Source organism: Pinus tabuliformis, chromosome 2_1 (genome assembly GCF_031772625.1).
Source record: "Pinus tabuliformis cultivar Carrire ecotype Pingquan chromosome 2_1, CPIR1, whole genome shotgun sequence".
NCBI classification, from domain to species: Eukaryota; Viridiplantae; Streptophyta; class Pinopsida; order Pinales; family Pinaceae; genus Pinus; species Pinus tabuliformis.
In genome coordinates this window covers 662,002,342-662,009,742 of record NC_142299.1, presented here as the reverse complement: position 1 = coordinate 662,009,742, position 7,401 = coordinate 662,002,342, and the positions used below count along the sequence as shown (strand labels likewise).

General features: G+C 36.5%; 1 pseudogene; it reads left to right on the top strand.

Annotated features, from left to right (window-relative positions):
- The first annotated feature begins 2,090 nt into the window (after positions 1-2,090).
- On the top strand, positions 2,091-2,848 carry LOC149202325 (small ribosomal subunit protein mL104 (rPPR9)-like; annotated as a pseudogene).
- Positions 2,849-7,401: the final 4,553 nt, after the last annotated feature.

Sequence of the window (7,401 nt, the reverse complement as noted above, 5' to 3'; positions counted from 1 at the left end):
TATGCCATCATCTATCTTATTTCTTCTGAACTAAACGAACAAGAGTGTAAGTAGAATTCATTGAAAATGCAATGCTCTACTTGAAGTTTGCTTTAGTTGTTTGATGTTTTCAGTTGTTTGGGGAGGATTCATGATTGCCCTTGCCCTCTTCAACACCTCACCTGTCTTTTCCCTCCATCTCATAAAAATTAAAGTACCAAAACGATCGCCTACCTTGCCCCATCGAGATTTCTGCAGAACTGAGCCTCAATCCCCGCACCCCAAAATTTGCTTTCCCCTTGATTCCAACAAAACCACCAAAAAATTTAAATCAAAGCCTTGTACTTCATACCTGGCCTAAAATTAGTTTTCATTTCAGTCATCTCAAGCCCCATCGATTATCTTTTGCTGAGATTGGCTCAGAGAGAGCCCTCTCCTGTCCTCGTAGGGCTAGCTACGAGGCTAAGCGTGGCTTGATGTTGGCCCTGGATCCTACCTTTTCAGCCCGAGGTAAATCTAGGCACTAACACATTCATTACATTTTATTTATGATGAGTCTCTCAGAATATATGTGTGTATGATGCAAGAATGGACATGATATTGCTCAGTTCAGATGAACAAAGCTGGCGACAAGTTGGAATAACAACAGTGTAAAAAAACCAAAGATTTCAGGAACAAGGCCATTGTGGGCCACTAGTAACAATGGTGCCAAATGATTGCCATAAAGCATGTTATGATCGACATGATAGTTTTGAGGTAGGGATATGCCTTGGTTTTGAGACCCTTCTGATGTAAGGATGTCGTGCCAAGAATGGATCACCCGAGGGACTAAAAAGCAGAGAAGGGGATGCTTAAACTTGGAAGGTGAGTGAATGAATAGAAGGGAGGTGACCGGATTTCCCAAGGGTCTGGGAAGCAAAGAAGAGAAGGCAAGAAAATAAATTGATTTCTTTTTAGTCATGAGAATAACTCATTGGAATCAAAAGCACAATGCGTATGTGTGCAGTCACAATGAGTTGGGAATTGTTCAATGAAGGAACAAGGAGTGCAAGGATAGCAATGTTGGACATTCGAGGCAAGCAACATTCCAAGGAAAGGGAACAAATACAAGTTGGATTGAGTATATCAAGCACTAGAAGACTGTAAAAAAGGGGCCATTTGAAAATGGCTTAATTTATAAAGTGATAATTACCAAGTGGTTGGGAAAGCCATGAAACATGTAGCATGTGATGTAAAATTTGAAATGCATTGTATACATATAAATCTCCATCTAAGTTGTGAATGGTCTTTTAAGCATATGTTTTTTTCATTGTATATGTATCATCGGACACCGAGGATAGTGTTCTCCCAAGGGGGAGGGGTTTGTAATAACCTCGATTACATTTCCCACTTATTTTAAGCATTGTAAATTTAATTAAATTCAATGGCTTGAGTTGGGGACATGGATTCCAGAGCTAAGGTGGAGGAGGAAGATTGCTTGGGATGTTGACTTGATTGGTGAAAACCATCGACGATAACATGTATGCACAAGGGACAGGTTACAAAAAAATATCAAGGACGGAGGTTAAGTGGCACCATGATGATTGTCTTGCAAGATTCGGGCAGGTGGACACAAACAAACCAAGGATGAAAAAGCAAAACCAACAAAAAAATCAGAGAAAGATAGGGGGCAGTTACCATGATTTCACGGGGTGAAGAGATCCTAGTGAGGCTCAAAAAAATGAGGGAGGAAACAAAATATACAAGGCATATGTACAGGATGAAGAAATGAGAGGTGGAATCATACGGAGAATGCAAGAGAGAGAGAAATATCAGAAGCAAGTTGGAGAGGATTTTAGATATCATGAATGTTAAAGATTGGAATGAAGTGTGAAGGATGGGTTTTAATTTTCTGCTTGGATACGATATAAATGACATCGAATGATGCTCTCGTAATTTGTAGGCTAGAGATCAATGCCTTTGCCATACATAGTCCTAAGTGGTCGTCAATGCTCGTTAGTGCTATGAGAAGGTTGCAGCCAAAACACTTTACATAATTTCTAGAATTGAGGTGATTTTCTTCTATCTATATTTACATACAAAATGGAAACATTGAAGAAGTAGGAAGAGTAATGGAGGATATGCAGTCACATGGATTTAGACAAGGTTTGATTGCTTACAACTCTCTTCTTAAGTGCATTTGCAAAACTATTCCAAAAAACATCCCTGTAAGCTCATGCATGAAGGGAATGATATCCTAGTAGAACTGCGATGAAATGAGGTCTCTCCCAATTAGTTCTCCTTTAACATTTTGATTTCCCATCTATGCAAAATTGGAAGCATCAATGTTGCAGACAGACAATTCCTAATAATGGAGATATGTGGGTGTTCTCCCAATTTAGTAACTTATGTTCTTCTTATCAATGTTATGTATTTAAGAGATAGACTAGTGGACGGCGATAAGATGTTGGGTAGAATGATGAAGTAGACTTCAAACCATATGAAAAAAACGTTTCATAGCTTCATTGTAGTTCTTTGCAGCATTGAGAGAATTGATCATGCACTTTGTTTGTTATCTAGGACGGAAGAAGTAGATTGTGAGGGAAAAAGTAAAATTTTTGGCTTGTTGATAGGGAAGTTGTGCAGGAGTGGGACGTTTGATAAAGCTCAAATCCTATAGAATGACGCTACCCAGAAAGGACTTATCCTTGATTCTAGTCCTAATTTACTTGATCCAACCAAAACTAAAATCTCTAAACCTGCAAGAAGGGAGAGGAAAAAGCTTGAATGTGATAACAAGAGAGCAGTGAAGAGGAAGAGACCCAAAATGTATTTTGTTAAGAAAAAAAAAGGTAAAGGCAAAGGCGAAGAGCGATGCATTGTTGATTAATCAAGCGAAGCTTAGAGGTTCAAATATTGAGCTATTGGGCATGATTGTCTCTAAGCATTACATATTTTGCTAGAGGGTGGAGGGGGTGTACACTCTGGAGACTCGGTTCTAGCCAAGAAATCCATAAGCAAGTCCCTCACTCATGCTCTGGAATTTAGCTCAGGGGTTATTGGGCTGCAAGAAAGACCACCATGTAGCCCAATCTAAGGTGGGGTGGAGAGTTATGACCCCTAGCTCAATTTTTTAATCTTCAATTCGACATAAATATCCATCACAACTTGAATACTAAACATTGTTTGGTATTTCATATGCACACATGGTGTTAGATTGCTTGTATCAAGTCCACCACTACAGTAGATGATGTGCGTTATGTTGATTTAATTTTGTATTATAATTATGACCATGTAATCCTTGAAAATCATAAGCTAGAAATGATCTACAATATGCCATACTCTATCATTTCCATGTCCTTTGCATTTACCCCTGTTTTGTCTCAACCACACGGATGCAACTAGTCTCTTCCAAATTATTTACCATCACTAGACCTCCCAAATTCATAACCTCTCATTCTATGAGCCCCAATCAAAATAACCAATTTCTCCAACGAAGATGGTACAAAAACGACTTCCAAAATTACATAACTATATCATATGTACAATTTATGTTCAATAGTAGCACAATTCAACCACCTGGGTGCTTATATTTATTTTCATTCAAATATTACTCAACCATTCTACTTTGGACTAGATATAATAATAGTTGTAAAGGTTGAAGACTTATGGTTATGGAAAAAACTATGATATCCACCATGAAAACACGTGGCTTATGGATAAGACAACTCAAATACATTCTATATGAATAAGGCCATACTTGCCCAAAATAAACAAACTTAGTTGGATTATTGATGTGGTCATTCCCAGAATATCTGGCCAAATATTAATGCAAACCACACCCATTAAGAGTATCAGTGCCATCAAAGAACATGTTCTCCCTTGAATGGCTAAAAATTGTGACCTTCTCTAGTTCTAGTGTATCCCTATACTTGGATGTGACTATCCACTACCACCTTACATCCATATGCCCTTTATATGTTGGAAAGAGGATAATTTTCCCCTTTAACTTCTGTAAGGTGGATAAATTCATTGTTTATGTGAGTTGACACTAAAGAAGTAATGCATCCTCATCAACTAACTACACATGCTTTAACCAACACAAATACATCCTATTTTTGTATACTTATTTCATACATATCCCTCCACCTCCACAAAGAAACTTTTTAGTTAAACCCGTTGAGTCTTACTTTGAAAACCCAAATTATGCATGCCAACCTTGTCTCCAAGCTGCCTTCCTCAAACGACAGACAACTTGAAATATCATTGTTATTGTATGTGTCATAACATTTTTCATAAAGTTGACCTTTTGATATGCAATGAATAGACCAAACAGGAACACTCTCCATCACCATAGATACCTCTCGCTATCATAGAACATGAAAATCATTCCTGGGAGAGGAAGACAACATAGCCTTCAAAGTAGTAATGTAACAACAATGAGGAAGCCATGGGTAGTTCACCTCAAATATTTCTTGATTTCTGTCAAAATGTGTCAAAGAACAATTCTTTGATGTTGTTGTTATGAATATCTCATGAGTATAACTACACAAACTACCCTATAACAAAAACCTTTCGACTCGGTGTAAGCTATAAGAATGCATCCAAGCTTGATTCATTCAATCACAAAATTCTCAAAGTATCAACCCCTCCCTTGCTACTTTTTCTGTCATTAGCGGTAGTAACCATCAAATTTTCTCAATGATATACTCAACAGTGACATCTTTGCAAAATACAACTTAGATATGGACCAACCTATTTCTCTGTAAGTATTAGTATGCTTAGAATAATGTAATTGTTATTAGGTACCTTGGTTTGGATTAACCTTATCCACTCTTTGACAAAGGAGAGATGCAACACATTGTGGAAATGAAAAATATCCAAAGTACATTTGGTGTTATTATACAGATTCAAGAGTTCCTCTGGTTGCTTTGATGACTTAATTAGTTGCCTTATTTACTCAATTAGTTTGGACTGAAAATTTATGATCAAGAAGTGATCATGTGTGAAATCATGCATCTTTCCAAGATAAGGAGACATGATGGTCACAAAGCTGCAAATAAAAATGTTTAGGTATCTGGAATGTAGAGTCCATAAGCATTTGATATATTTTGAAGTGCCTTCGGTGAATTTGTTAGGTGGTTGATCCCTTTGGGAGACAAAAAGTGTGCTTACAACTAAGGAAATCAAAATTGTAGATAAGTGTGCAAAGAAAGATAATTGCTACAACAAAAATAGGAAGTAGAGGAAACTTTGAATCATCAACAATTAAAGACAAATACTCTTGATTTGGGCTATGCTTGCAAGAAGAACTAGGTCCTGAAAAAAATTTTGCTCTCACACAAAGGGTTTATGGTGGCATGGCCCTAATTAAACATTATCTTGTCATCTTCAGGTGATCATGTTGGAGGGTCATGGTGTGCATGGAATGCACTCTTACCCTTACGTTGCATTGTCATTTGAAAAGGGATACATTTTATTTCTATCAGTGATACATTTGTCTAGCTCAACATACAATCCTCATTGATGAGAGTGGCACCTCCTTATTGAAACTAACAACTGTTTATAAGGTAATGAGGGAATTTAATATCATTTTCTCCACTAGAGTAGTAAAAAATTGAACATAAGTGATATTATTTCTTGATCAACAACTTAGTTTCCTGAGGGATTTCCAATATCTACCACCCATAAAGTGTCAAGCTGATATCTAGAAACAATACCACATGCAAAGTTACTAGCACATATGTCCATGATAAAAATACTTATTAGTCATCTTCCTCCTCATGCACCTATACATTTGACCTTTAAACTTTGTGTTTTTTAGGACATTTAGAAGTTTTAAAGATTGCACATCATCACCATATTTTAACATTCTTCAACTAACCAGTTGATCATTATGGAAGATTAAATGTAGCTAGTTTGAGAGTCTTGGATGAAATATTCAAAACTCTTCTACAACTTTATCTTCTAGTACATATACAAGGATAGTGTTTCATTTTTTGCTTGACCATGTGGATTTGTAACTTCCATTCCATGGGTTTGTAACTTTCATCATGTTTGATCTTTTATAAATTCTTAATTGTTAGGCAGAATTAGATTAGTTTCTCCAAGACAATGGGTGTATATGAGATGTATCTAAACCATAAGATGCCATTTCTATGTAGATGGTGTTCCTTCTCATTGTCCCTTTAACTTTGTAGACAGGGAAGGATAAGGTCACATTTCCCTAGAGAAATTCCTCTCTTATTGTTTATGGAACTCTTCTTATGCCCATCATGTTTCTCCCAACTTAAAAAAAATAAAAATAAAAATAAAATGCTTACCCCATTCTTGTAACTGTAACATGAGAGTCGGGTAACCTAGTAACCACCTAACTTGGGTTATAATGATAAGAGGGTGTGTTATAGTTTCATTCATATATCCACCTTGATTTGGATTCTTTTAGATATAGAAAATATCTCCCGTTGTCTTTGATGGCAACACCAACAGACATTATTCAATGGTTAATGTACTTGAGGTTAAAACTCCCCCTATCTATGTGTTAAGTGTTCTTCTCCTGACATTTTCTTATTTTCCTCCTTTGACATCAATGGAAAAATAGCATATACTCCCCTTGTTACCAACATATTTCTTAAGTGAAATTAGTGGACCACTCCTCCTTGTGAGGAAGAGATTACACCCATCTTTTGTCTAAGATATTCAAAACTTTCTTTAGGAATGAGTTTGGTATATATATGCAATTTTTTTCTTTTGTTGGAATGTATTCTAACTTGACAATGTTGTCAGCAACTTGTTCTTTGATAAAATGGTATTTGATATGGATGTGCCTTATCTTGGAGTGCATAATAGAATTTTTATACATATTGATAACAATGGTGTTGTCACACATGATAGTCATAGGCCGATCACCATTTTCATGAAGATCCTAGATATTTTGCTTCATCCATAGGACTTGACTACAATGCGATGGTGATGCAATATATTTTTCCTCAACTGTGGATAGAGAAATTGAAGTTTGTTTCTTATAGAGGTAGGATACCAAACAACTTCTGAAGAAGAAGCCCCCCACCCCCCCCCCCCCCCCCCACTAGTGTTATTCTTATCATCAACACTACTAGGCTAATTTTCATTTGTCTAAGCTTTGATATTAAGACCTATGCCCCTTGAATACCATAAACCAAAATTTATGGTTCCTTAGAGGTATCTAGAAATTATTTTCACTACATTCACATGAGTTTCTTTTGGGCTTGACTGAATCTGCCTACTAGTCCCATTACTTACATGACATCTGGTCTTGATGTTGTTAAATAAAGAAGGTTCCCAATCATTGACTTGTACATGGTTTGATTTACTTCTATAGAGTCATCATCCTTTCTATGTTTACACCTTGTTGTCATGGGAGTGCTTACGAGTGCACAATTTTCCATACCAAACTTATTCAAT